The sequence below is a fragment of the Daktulosphaira vitifoliae genome, unplaced genomic scaffold (assembly GCF_025091365.1).
Source record: "Daktulosphaira vitifoliae isolate Bord-2020 unplaced genomic scaffold, ASM2509136v1 Scaffold_2, whole genome shotgun sequence".
NCBI lineage: Eukaryota > Metazoa > Arthropoda > Insecta > Hemiptera > Phylloxeridae > Daktulosphaira > Daktulosphaira vitifoliae.
In genome coordinates, this window is record NW_026099573.1 from 7,952,131 (window position 1) to 7,967,187 (window position 15,057).

At 31.4% G+C, this 15,057-nt stretch overlaps 1 protein-coding gene and 1 pseudogene across 2 annotated transcripts in view; one reads left to right on the forward strand and one right to left on the reverse strand.

The window, feature by feature from the left end:
- The window catches only part of LOC126899886 (uncharacterized), a 43,521-nt gene that overhangs the window by 23,879 nt on the left and 4,585 nt on the right, over positions 1 to 15,057 (forward strand). The window lies entirely within an intron of this gene.
- Positions 11,862 to 12,657, reverse strand: LOC126897955 (uncharacterized; annotated as a pseudogene).

Below are 15,057 nucleotides of genomic sequence, written 5' to 3' on the forward strand. Positions count from 1 at the left end.
AATGAAAGTTCTCGTCGTTTCGACGACGGTTGCCACCGATCGTTTTCCAAAAAAGCAATTACGCCGGTGCCGACGACAGGAATAGGATAGAATTTTTCAAACACGGCAACAAAGTCCGTTGTGGAAATACGTCAAGGGTATAAAAATTTTAACCGGGCATCAGCACGAATACCCATTCGTGCTGATGCCCGGTTAAAATTTTGTTTACCCAAACGTACGAGAAGGTATTGTTTGTTGTCGGCCGTTTACGCGTACGACGCGTTAAACGCAAACGTCGAGGTGCCTNTTACGCCTACGACGCGTTAAACGCAAACGTCGAGGTGCCTGTAGATCGCGTTCGAGAAGCGTTGAAAACGTTAAATGCCGCTCAAGTCATATTTGATGGCAGTACTATGTATTCATTCAGAGGTTCTAATAGCGATATAGAAATCGACATAGAAATATTACGTCACTGAATAATATAACATCGATTTGCATTCCTCGTTTGTCGGGCATCGATGAATCGGATAAATTTAATAATATGAAGTACGGGTGTCTACCGACACATTATATACCGACAGAGGTATAAGACTTATCTCGAGAACTTCCCCGCGCGCCCCGCGCAGAGGATGCGGCGTCGTACGGTGAATCGTACAATTTCCACGTCATGCCAACAAAAAGACAACCGAGTTTTAGCTAATCTGGAAAAAATCTGTGATTCGATCCAAGACGAATACAGTTCCTTTGTGGTAACGTCCCATCGGACAAGGGAACAATTACTGTCCGCTTATTAAGTATGAAATAATAAAAGAATAATTCATAGGTAACATTACATAACATTAGGTAACATACGTGTTTATCGCGGAATGCAGGACCGATTAATTTAATAACAATCAATATCGTGTAAAAATATTAAACATTTGTATTGCGTGTATTTAGAAATTATAAACGTATGACGAATAAACGCGTATTAGTTATTTTTTTAGGTGAAATTTTTTTTATAATACCGAATATTACAATACGCAACAATACGTTTAACGTTATTGGTATGTTAAACGTATAACGTATATTATAATATATACGTATATACGTATATTATAATATATACGTATATGTATATCGGTATAATTTGGTTTTAATACGTAAAAATTGTTTTTTTATAGTCCAAGGAGCTTAGTCTAGTAGCGGCGAATCTCGTCGTAATCGTTGTAATAATAATAATAACAACAAAAACTCTTTCCGAGTCGCTTGCGGTCGGGTTTAAATTTAATGACGGCTTATTGTCAATTTTTCCCTTTGTCGGTTATTCATTACGCGATTCGTGCGAGTATCCCACACAGAAAACTTATTCGCTCGCCTCTTGACTTTCTGTTCTCGTCCGACGATCGATTCTAACGTATTGTTGTTACAATACGTTAGAATCCCAACCCAACCAAACCCAACTCGACGTTTTATAAATCATCTCGACGGTTTATCGCGCAACGGATCGTGTGTGAAATCTATGACCGGTTTTTATACGTGAAAGATTCTAAACGCTCTACGTTCTCCTTACAAATACAATCTACCCTTATATATTACAACGGTAGTTCGTAATGTATTATAATAATTATATTACTAATATTTTTATTGGACAAAATTTAAATTTGTTCATAAAATTAGACCGTATTAATACAAGTATATTTTATATACTCAAAGTATATTTTATATACTCAAAGTATATTTTGGGCTTGGACGCGAACCCGTCGAGGTATTAATTTTACTGTGACGTGTTATATATCAGCTCTCGCCGGACCGATTTCGATCTCAGCTCTCGCCGGACCGATTTCGATCTCAGCTCTCGCCGGACCGATTTCGATCTCAGCTCTCGCCGGACCGATTTCGATCTAAACAACGCCGCGAATCGCATCCGGTCAAAGACGCTGATTACCCTCGAAAACTGAAAAAAAATTCCCTCGTTGCCCGTATTTATACTCGAATCGGTGTCGATCTCTCGACGCTGATATTTCTTAATGCCAACTCGACCAAAACGAGATTCAAAAATATTCCAAGTCCAAAGCGATTGAACAAACGACCGAGTGCCGCCGGGGAGAATCTGTGATTTCAATTTTATTCCGTACTATATATATATTTTAATGTAATTATAAGGATAATTAATGTATAAGGATAATAATTATCCTTATATTATCGTTTTAATAGAAAATAATAATTATTTTCTATTAAAACGTTTAAAAGTATATTTATAGAAAGACGCGCCTTAAAAATTAATGTTAATTAAAATGTGAATGAAACGATTCACAATTATCGATGCACTTGGTTTCGATTATTCGAATACCCGGGCGGCACATTAGAACGGGGGAGTATCAACAGAGGTGGTAATGTTTTTGACTCGGCCGGTTCGAACGAGACTCGAAATTTCAAAATTATTTTCTCGTCGCGATTTTCTTTAGCCGTACGGTGGCCGCGTATTGCAAAAAAACAAAATTTGTTCTGTTTAAACACGCACTCGATATAACACGCTCGAGCCTCGTGCTACAATATAAATATAATATTTTTTGTAAATTTTTCACCGTGTTAGTGTGATTTAAAAAACGATTGCGTCACAAAAAGTTGGCAAACATTACCGCGATATTATTTTTTTAGCATTTATATCGCGGTAATATCCAAATAGACATCGAAATCGTCGAATAGTATTTAGATATCATCGTTGGAGTTATTTCGTTGGACGACCTTTGAATATCCTCCGAGCGACCGATCGTTTAATTAACATCATTTTTATTAAACATCATATAAACATCAGTTATCGCCGCTTATTTAACCGCAATGAAATCGCCATTGTCGTCGTGTTCGATCGTCGTCGTAACGCTTCTGGCGGTCTGTCGTTTTTCCGACGCGTTCGATTGGGAAAATCATCCAAACGGCCAACTCGTCAAGTCCGAGGTGATATTCAGCCTTCCCCACAATGTCGTGTTCGGCACGATTAACGGCGGCAACGTTGACGCGTCGAAAATCCCGTGGGCCGCGAGAATCAGGTCGTACAAACTGCTGTACGTGTTGGCAAAGTACTGTGAGTACACGTTCTGGATAAATTCGCCGAGCCATATCAGTAGCGCGATTAGCACGCCGACGAAGAAAGTCATCGATTTCATGAAACGTCACAAAACGGACATTTCCAATCTGGAGCAACTGTTGAACGACACTTTTTCGAATCCAAATCACGCGAACGCCGACAAGAATCTGACCCTCAAGTTGCTGTTGAGATTCCAAAAAGGCATTTATAATCTGTTGTTTAGCGACGTGACGACGTTCAACGCTTTAATGTTGAATGTGACGCTAAACGAAAATTTCTGCGTCAGACTCGAACAGGCGATTAAAGCGTGGACGTTTTTCGACAACTTGGCGGACGACGAGGAATCGACAAAATATATCCCTGCGAATTTCGAACAGAACTGTATGTTTCCGACGCAATATTTTTACAACAAAATCATAGGCGAGCACAAGAAGCCGAAAAAAAAAGAAGAAGAAGAAGAAGAAGATAAAAAAGAAATTATAACATTCATATGAAAAATTAATTTTATTAAAACTATATGTAATTAATAAAATTAAAACTATGTGTAATTAATAAAATTAAAACTATATGTAATTAATTTTTACTCGCCTAATATTAAAATATGAAAAATTATTTAAACGAAACTAAAAACGTTGAAAATTTTACTATTAAAATCGAGTAAACCCGTGACTTGACACGGGTTTGACGATTTTTCATAATTTAAAAATTCAAGGTAATTAGAAATTCACGGTAATTAGAAATTAAATCAATACCGACGATGTGCATCGGTATTTATGTTATGTTAAAATCGTGCGATTTTAACATAACATAAAATTGTATTCTCGAGTTATTCGTCGTTATATTTAGTATAAATTAATTGTTGGATAAAAAATTTATAATAAAAAAGTATTCGATGATGATCTACCGTCTCGTTTATAAATATTTTCAACAACACGTAAATTTTATTTTATTTTACCTAAGTTTTATACGATTTCGCAACTATATTTATTTACGATATTTCACGAATATTTTATGTTTAAATTTTTTATCGTATCGAATCACGAGCTAATTATCTCGTTGTATAATTCTACAGTATTATACGACGAGATAATTAGCTCGAAACGCTTCGAAACCGGTCAAGCCAATCGAAATTAATAAAATGGTGTCGTGGCGACTGGATATTTTTCATATATATATATATATATATATTTTTCATATATATATATATATATTTTTCATATATATTTTATAGATTTCATAGTCGTCGAGAAACAATAGTATTGATAATTATTAAAAATATAAAAAAATTGTTTTTCTAGGTCAATCAATTTGGAAAAAAAATTAAGTATTTGAGATTTCATACAATTCTCTGTCTTTTCTACGTAAAAACAAACCCATAAATTACCACCGTTATTATACCACCCGTTTTTGGTTTATAAAAAGCCCATTTTAAGATAAATACAAAATATAATTTTACATTTTCGATAATACATGAAAAGTACAACAGTTGTACTGTTACTGTTACTGTTATAACAGTTACTGTTGAAAACGTAAACAAACGAAATATAGTCGAAAAGTATTTAATTTAAGTATTTATTAATATTTTCTCGAATATCATACACATTATAGCTTACACTTTATTTTAAAAAAAACCAACAAGTTTTTAAGATTAGCGAATAATTTTTTTTCTACTCGTAATATACGTGAATATCAGCCAAACCGCATTAAAAAAAAAAAAATTTTAAGCTTACTCGAGACCTACTAGAAATTGACTATATAATGACAACGCTAATCATAATCCTCGCTATGGATTTTCGACTTTTTAATTTTGACACTAAAAAATATGTATTCAACAGTGAAAATCAAAATATAGTTTGATATATATATATATATATAATTTAATATACTAATCATAATAATATTTGACCAAAAATTGAATAACAGAAGCAGTTTTTTGGTTTTTTGGGATGTTTTTGGTCGATATACTAGAAACGCGTTGAGCGACCAGTAAAAATTCTTTTAAAAATCTCAAATCCCACTAAACGCCTATTTTAATGTATAAAATAAAGTTAAAACGGTTCTCGTTAAAAATTCGGAGATTGACTTTTTGATCCATCCTACTCTACGTGAATGTTATAACAAAAATATGAAACTTGTAAGTTTAAGTCGTATAGGTTTAGGTCTTATGAGTTTTACATCAAATAAACGAACATGTCGCGTTAAAGATTCAAATTGCATTTACTATTAAAAAAAAAAACCTTCAACATTTCATTAGTTTTCAAAATACGTGTTCCCATTTGACATCTTTACAGAGCGTAAGGGACGAACTTAAAAAGTATTGCGTAGCTAATAGTTTTAGAATAAAGGAATTCAAAAATAGAACGTTTAAATTATTTTTATTCCGTGAGCGATCGAGTGGGTTATGATAAAAAAATCATTCTGTATAACGCATGGAATTTCATTTACATCGTTCAATGGCCGCATAACTCGTCGAGAATATTATTTTATATAAATCCGGAGTCGGTCGGCCGTGAAGACGATTGCCGGCGATAGACGGAGTCGTTAAATAAAGCCAGTTAAATAATAAATATAGTATAAATAAAGTGTTAATAAATTAATTAACAACGCAAACGAGCCATAAACGACGGCTTTGAAAACCGTGTCTATAACACGAATGAGACTGCAACATAACCGTCTCGATGTGGCGTCGATTGCAAAGTAATTAACGGCCTGGAAGATTCGAGAAGGTTAAAATGGGAAATGGAATTTTTTAAAACGGACGTACCGCGTTATCCGCGAAACACTATTACAACATTACAGTGTTTCGGATAACGCGAGTGTGCGTAAAATTTTCTTACTCGTCACCGTATTACCGAAAGCCGAACGATTGCTACGGTACGCGTTCGGTTTTTTGCGCGACAAGACATTCAATGAGGGAGGGAGGGAGGGAGGGAGGGAGGGTCGGATGTCTTTTAATATGTGACGATATCGAAACGTATGACGCCAACCGGTTACAGTGTAATCGTTTTATGATTTAGAATCAAAAAGGATTTTCATTTGAAATTTTAAACGTGTGGTGAAAACGAAAATTAATCAAACGCTCGCAGTTACCTACCACAAATAATTTGGTTATGGAAAATCGTGTAATTAAAATATGTAATTGAGCACTTTGAATCTCCTATCTCTCTTTTACACGATCTAGATACGATAGATTTAATCGATATTTTGAAATTCCGGATTAAATCATAAAAATCCCAGACGTTTTCACGATTTTCTTGACTGTTTTAGAACAGTTAAAAAAATGTGTAATAAAATTTGAAAATTAAAACTTGAAAATTTTCCATCCTCGTGGTAACCGTCTTTTTACAGTTCTCGACTACGGGTATAGCTTGTTCTCGTGATGCATATTCGCCCTACATACCCCGCACTCTATGTCTTAAAACGCTCGTGACACACGATAAGTAAATATTCTAAACTCGTTATTGACGTATTGAATTTTTTTGTAAGAAAAGTGCTAAAAATTGCTATTTTAAAATTACAAAAAAAATTATGTATAATTATAAACTCTGTACAATATACAGTGTATACATGTAATTATGTATATATATATATTTATTTATTTATTTATATATTTATTTATTTATATATTTATTTATATATAATGTAATTATATGTAATTATACAATCTGTATACGTAAAACGCAAAATACTGGCTAAATTTAATTATTAAAGACGTCGACTTGGTGACGGGACGGACATTCTGTATTAATAATAATAAACTTGATCGTGATTATTGTTAGAAATGGCAATATTCCGGGTCCGTTTCTCCGGGCCCCCCCCCTTTTTTTAATTTTGTAGTTTTTACTTCGCCGTTCGATTGTGCATCGTTTGTGCATAAGGTCCCGTTATTTGTGCACGATAGATAATTTGTGCAGAATTATAATAGAATAATAGAATTATTTGTGCAGTTATCTTTATCTCTCGAAAATAAGTCTCGCTCGGGTGGCAGCTGGCGTGACATGGTATTGGCAACTGTCATAGAAAAATTCAAATAAACAGTACACGAAATATTAAATATAAATATATTTATGACGAAATAAAAACATTTTATCCGGAACACATCACGATTTACAAAATAAGTTTTGTGGTTTCGTTTACACTTTGTGTAACTTTTTCTTTTACATTACCACCGTACAGTCGCCACACATTCATGGCATGTCTGTATGGATGTATGCGCGTGATAACGTCCCAGAATTTCATGGGAACTTGCACGCTGTTGGTTGTCTGGTGTACTTATCAGTCTTATTAATCGGTGTACTTAATCAGTATCATTTATAATATAATATATTATATAATATAATATTATTATATTATGTAATCAGTATAATTTATTTTTAAAAACTTTGGTATATGGTTCAACTGAATATGTGTATCGGGAAGATTACTCGCTGTGAAATCGTTCAAATTAATCAAATTAAAACGCGTATATGTGGTCCGCACTCTATCGTTCTTACGTGTTTATTTGAACAGACGTGACGCGAGTCTTATCCTCTGTTAGTTTTAGTATCATCTTTAATAAACTTAATGTTCAGTTGTCGCATGTAGGTTTTTTTAATGTATTTTAATGTTACTGTAATATTACTGTATGTATATTACTGTAATGTTACTGTATGTTTTCATTATTCGTCATAACTATACAAAAATTACAAAAATCTCTAACTTTGATAAATGGGTAATTGTTTAAAATCTCAGATAGAACATTGTCAGCTGGGCTTTGTACTCGTAAATATATAACACCATTCGGCGGTGTAGGTACTCCACAAAAATTTTAGTTTAAAATATCAGCTCTTTTTTTGTACGTTTTGTACGTAGTGACACCATCAGAAAGCGTGTTGAACACTAGAAGCCACAATTTTTCAAAGTCTTTATTTTGTGAAACAAACATCGAGTATTTAGTATTTTCCGAACAAGATAATATAAGTTTCTACAGTCCCCCAATTTGTTTTTACGATATCTCGGAGAGTAAGTGTGCACAAACGACGGGACCACCTTGTGCACATTTCTGCACAAACGAATCGCAAAGTAAAAACTACAAAATTAAAAAAAGGGGGGGCTACTGTTTCTGCGTCCCCCAAATATGTTTTTATACGATATCTCGGAGAGTAAGTGTGCACAAACGACGGGACCTTGTGCACATTTCTGCATAAACGACGCACAAACGAATGGCGAAGGAAAAACTACAAAATTAAAAAAAGGGAGGGCTGGAGAAATGGACCCGATATTTCCAGTAGAACGCAGATAACATAATCGGTATCTGGAATTTTATATTCCCGTAGGCGTATTTTTGTTACATTCGTTATACGAAATATTATTGTCGATTTCTCGCATTGTTTCGGTTTAGTTATTAAAAATTATACTTTAAGAGATCCAATACATTGTATAAATTCACGTTTAAATGAATATTTAGGGAAAGACCGCCGGGGGGTATATTGGAATAAAAATAACATGATAATATTTTAAATATTATTCGATTAATTCATTTTAAACAATAATATTTTGTGCTTCGAGTGTATAAACAACTATAAAGTTTTCACGGTCTACGAGTATTGTATGGGATTTAAATTAGTCCAACAATCCCATTTTTCAATTAAAAATTTTTTAATTTTTCGATTTCAGTTCAAATATTTATAATCTATGGCCCGTAATTTACGTTAGATACATTTTAATTTTAAAGGTACTCCGACAATGTGATTCGTTTGAATCTTCAAGGATGTCATTTATACAACTTGATTATTACGCGTAAAAAAAATAATTTTTCACCAAATAACTCACAAAAAACAATTATAAAATAACATACAAGATGTCTTCACAAGTGCAGATGTTATTTATAAAGTATAATTTATCATTATTGTGAATTGTATTAAAACGAATTTATTTAACCAACTAGATCCATACATTTATTTTCTAATAAATTTAGATTTATAAATTAATTATTAAATTTAGATTTATAAATTAATTATTAAATTTTGATTTATATCAAATTATTAAATTAAAAATTTAAATTTTATATCATAAATTCGTTTCTAAAATGATGGAAAATAATTTTAGGTATTGATACTTAAAAATTATCTTTATAAACGAATAAAAATAATTTTAATTGTATCGCTGTCTTCCCTCACTTATTATGTTTTGTTAGCATTGATCGCGTTTCATTGTTTATTTTATAATAAACTCTTTTTTTTATTTTTTACATAATTTATTATTATTATATTACGGAATTGAATACAAAAAGTGCATTTTTGCTAATAACGATTGTTATTTATTAAAAATATATTATCTTGCTGTAATGTCGGGTTAATGATGATAACAGCAGTACTGCCACATCTTCCCCTTTTCAACTTGACATTAATAAAACTTTAAACATTTTAAATAGTTAAATAATGGAAATGTATACATAATTAACATAAAATAAAGTTAACAAATTTCATAATTATTATTCTAGACGGTGGCAATTGACGTTTTTCACGAGTATACCGTACAATATAAATTAAAAGTTTTATTTGAATACCTTAATAATAATTATTAATTTTACATACTCAACATGAATAGCACTAGGATTAATATCCAAGTCTAATAGGCCGCTTGACCTCTCTTCCATACCTTGTCGCTTTAGTTTGTCCTTTAGTTTAGTGGTCCTTTAGTTTCTGTAAATTGTTTATTTTTATTTTCTTTTACCTCTTCCTCGCATAGTAATGATTTTCTTTGCCTAACACGAGTTATATTTCTCCTCAATACTCTATCGTTTTTAACTTTTATTTAATTAAATAAGACGTTGTACCGTTTAATTTACTCACTACTCCATCTTATTCCCAATTTTTATTTTTGTAATTTTGTACAAAAACTCTATCTCCTATTTTAAAAACAACTTCCTCGATTAAAACCCTTTTGTCATAATTTTGTTTTTGTTTCTGTCGATTTAAAAGCATTTTCTCATAAGCATTATTATTTTATTTGAGTTTTAGATTTTCAATAGTGGTGGGTGGTAATTTAGTGCGTAAGTTACGGTTTTGTAATAACTGTGCACGTGTATAATTTAGATTAGCCACTTTAGCATTTCTGTAGTTTAACAAATAAAGTTCTACGTCTTATTCATTTTCTCTACTCTTTTTGATCATTTTTTTGCAATCCCTACAGCTTTCTCTGCTAAGCCGTTGCTCTTTGGACAATGTGGACTCGAAGTTTTAATTTCAAAGCCCCCCCCCCAATTATTTGCAAAATTCCGGGGTCTTCCTAAGTCGATTTTTAACAGATAGCGGTACCCAACGACGAGGGTTGGCTATCGGAACCGCTGCACCTTCAGTTAATTTAATTTTCATTATATTTGGGAAAGTAATCCTTCAAATTGAACTATTCCTTCAAAGACTTCTTTGTTTTTCCTAATAAAATCTTTAAGTTCACAATGAGGACGCGTAACCATATATATATATGTATATGAGGACTATTCCTCATTTACATTATTTATTCTCTTAATTAAATTTAAATTAGTGCAAGTTTTTAAACCTAATATGGGAATGCAGTTAGGATTATCTAAAACTATAAACTTTACATTTTCCTTTAGTTCCTTAACACTACATTCTAAATCTACAACACCTATAGGATTCATCTTATACCCACCATATGATTCAATCTTAACATTCGTTTTTACAATTTCATTTTTATTTTTTAGTCTATTGTAATATTTTTAAGGTAATATATTAGTCTCTGCGCCAGAATCTAATTGAAAATTTATTTCAACATCATTTACTATTATAACTTGAAACCTTTTTTTAAATTTATTTACGTCTTTCTCTTAATTCGATTAATTGTAAAAGAGAAATCATCATTATCAATGTCATTATTTGTTTCGGTTTCCACCGTATTAATTACGTTTTGTTTGAATTTATGTTTTTTATTAAATTTATTATTTATTTGTTTCCTTACTTTATCGGTTTTTGGAGCGGAGTCTAGTTTAGAATTTACATTGATGGAAAAAACGATTTAATAATTTACATTTATTACAAGTTTATAACCAATTAACAAATGTCCAGCATACGGTAATATGCTGGACATTTGTTAATCGGGTGAGTTGTTCCACATCTGATATAGTTGTTGATAGTTGATTTTGGTTTGGCATTTATTTGTTTGGGAACTTGATTTACTTTTGCTGTTTTCTCCAATTCCATACAGTTTTTCTCGGATGCTCAAACAGATTGACAGAACGTTATCGCTTTGTCTAACAGCATGTGCTCTCTGCGTAGTCTTTCAAGCGTATCACGAATTTGAATACCAATACAAAATTTAGTTTTGAGTAACTCGTTTTCCTTTACTCCCAAGTTACACGGTTTAATCAATTCCTTTAGACGCGTTAAATACACATCAAATCGGTCATCATTTTGTTTGGCAGTAAAACATTTATAGTGAGCCATCGTTTCATTTGTTCCAGGAGAACAATATTTTTCTAATCTTTTTTAATATTCCAGGTACATCAGTATTCATATTTTTATCAGTCGCTAAAGTGTTATACACTTTTAATGCATCTGAACCAATCGAGTTCAAAAGGCGAGTTACTCGTACTTCCTTTGGCTCGCCATCGGTTTCCGTGGCAGTCATATATATATATTTCAACTTGCTGTTTAAAAAATTAAAAGTTTTNAAACTTTACATTTTCCTTTAGTTCCTTAACACTACATTCTAAATCTACAACACCTATAGGATTCATCTTATACCCACCATATGATTCAATCTTAACATTCGTTTTTACAATTTCATTTTTATTTTTTAGTCTATTGTAATATTTTTAAGGTAATATATTAGTCTCTGCGCCAGAATCTAATTGAAAATTTATTTCAACATCATTTACTATTATAACTTGAAACCTTTTTTTAAATTTATTTACGTCTTTCTCTTAATTCGATTAATTGTAAAGAGAAATCATCATTATCAATGTCATTATTTGTTTCGGTTTCCACCGTATTAATTACGTTTTGTTTGAATTTATGTTTTTTATTAAATTTATTATTTATTTGTTTCCTTACTTTATCGGTTTTTGGAGCGGAGTCTAGTTTAGAATTTACATTGATGGAAAAAACGATTTAATAATTTACATTTATTACAAGTTTATAACCAATTAACAAATGTCCAGCATACGGTAATATGCTGGACATTTGTTAATCGGGCGAGTTGTTCCACATCTGATATAGTTGTTGATAGTTGATTTTGGTTTGGCATTTATTTGTTTGGCAACTTGATTTACTTTTGCTGTTTTCTCCAATTCCATACAGTTTTTCTCGGCTGCTCAAACAGATTGACAGAACGTTATCGCTTTGTCTAACAGCGTGTGCTCTCTGCGTAGTCTTTCAAGCGTATCACGAATTTGAATACCAATACAAAATTTAGTTTTGAGTAACTCGTTTTCCTTTACTCCCAAGTTACACGGTTTAATCGATTCCTTTAGACGCGTTAAATACACATCAAATCGGTCATCATTTTGTTTGGCAGTAAAACATTTATAGTGAGCCATCGTTTCATTTGTTCCAGGAGAACAATATTTTTCTAATCTTTTTTAATATTCCAGGTACATCAGTATTCATATTTTTATCAGTCGCTAAAGTGTTATACACTTTTAATGCATCTGAACCAATCGAGTTCAAAAGGCGAGTTACTCGTACTTCCTTTGGCTTGCCATCGGTTTCCGTGGCAGTCATATATATATATTTCAACTTGCTGTTTAAAAAATTAAAAGTTTTCAGGCGGGTTACCTGTCATTTTAAGCGGCGACGGCTTATTGAATTCCATGATACTTAATTAAAAAAAAAAAAACTAATTGAAAACGCTGATTTGTAATTATTATTCATTCACCGGGTAATACGCGTAGAATTCATTAGCCCGACTGCGCCATGTTTCATTATTTATTTTATAATAAACTCTTGTTTATTATTTACGAGTTAAATACAAAACGTGCATTTTTGCTAATGAACGATTGTTATTTATTAAAAATATATTATCTCGCTGTAACGTTAGGTTAGATCAGAGGTTCTCAAAGTCAAATGAATCACGGACCCCCCGTGATTGGGATTCAGATGGGGGGATCTGAAGACCTACAGTTTTAAAGACCTAACCCTGATATGTGCTCGCGGACCCCTGGGGGTCCGCGGTCCACACTTTGAGAAACTCTGGGTTAGATGATAACAGCTGTACTGCAACGGATCGAGCAATGTTATTTTTCAATCGGTTTCTTGTTAATATTTATTAAAATAAAATTTTTATTCTGTTTAGTTATTATCGTCGAATTAAATAATTAATTCCCCAACTATTTCATTAATTATCGTTTACGCTTGTTCAAACGTTCAATTGTAACTGTCGGAAAAGAATATATTCTTTTGAATTCATTTACTACGTGTTAATTTGTTGTAGGATTTCGTTTACTAATTATTGAACTATTATATTGTATCATTTTATTAGTCATAACTGCAAACTTTGGTTTGCTTTCTATAAAAATTATTTTACGAATAAAATTAGTAAAAAATTTTTCCCGCTTATAATAGATAATTATTAGTGTTTAACATATTTTGGCAATGTTTAAAGAACGTTTTTTTTTTTCATATCCGAGTATTTTGTTAGTCGCGATTTATTATTCTACAAATAAAATTATACATTTTTTGTAATAAAAATAATTTTTCACGCGTATTTTTTATGTATACTTTTATTAAAATTTTTTTTTTACAACTGTATTTTGTAAGAATAAGTAGTAAACAAAATTTAAGAATTATTCTAAAAATATAATTTGGGGGCTCCGTTATATTATATTTCTTTACATTATACGTTATAACTTAGTGTTTAGCTCAAAATAGTAATTTAGGCGTATGCCGAGATATTTCATCTCATANAGCGTTTAGCTCAAAATAGTAATTTAAGCTTATGCCGAAATGTGTCATCTGGTTAGATATTCAATTTAATACCACTTTTTAAATGTATTCTGTCTTCCCCTACAACAATGACGGTTATTTTAATGATAGTTAAACAATATTGATGATAATATTGAGTTTTTTTTTAGTTTAATTATAAACAAATAATATAAACAACAACAATTATTATTATACAATCTAGTTGCTAGGCGAATAATTAAATCTTATACGTTAATTATTCGTTATTATTTTAAACACATTATTGTTATTATTTATTATTTATTATTATTATTTATTTATTNTTATTATTTTAAACGCGTTATCGTTAAAATTATTTAATTTACTTCGTATATGAGCTATATTATTTACCTAGTACGAGTACACGTGTTTTTAAAAATGTCCTTTATTTTTAACATTTGTCTAAAACTGTAAGAAAAAAGTACTACTGTAAAATACTTATTAATATTTTGTCTAGTAAACGTTATACATATTTAATATGTTTATATATTTTGTAGAAAAACGTATATTTAATAAAAATTTACATTGCGATTCAACATACCGGTATTTCTTATCGGTACGCTAAATAGTAATGTTACTGTATTTACCCGACTACTGTTTTATTTGTCAAATCCCCCAAACTTTAAACAGTGATTATACCTCGTTTAGAATTTAATAAAATTGATTTTTTTTATACTAAACAAGATTATTTAAAAAAAACTAGGTCGCAATTTTAAAAACTAAAGTCCATATTGATTTAAGGGTTAGCGGATGAAATTGGAATCTTTATTTTTCGTGTCGAGTAGTTCAACAATGAGTTTTAACAAATAAACTAATTACACGTATGAGATAAAACTAATATTTTTAAAGAAAAATCGTGAGGCACAGTCAGTGAATCACTCTTATGCAGTGNAGTCAGTGAATCACTCTTATTGACTAATGCACACATAAGTATATGTAAAAATAGTATCGCGATTGTCACGATTATTTTTTTATTTGTACGGTTTACGTAAAGTTCTACGTGTCTACGCTCAGTTGGCCAAATTTAGAAATTTTGCCGCCCGGAACACACTCAATTCTGCAGCCCCGTGA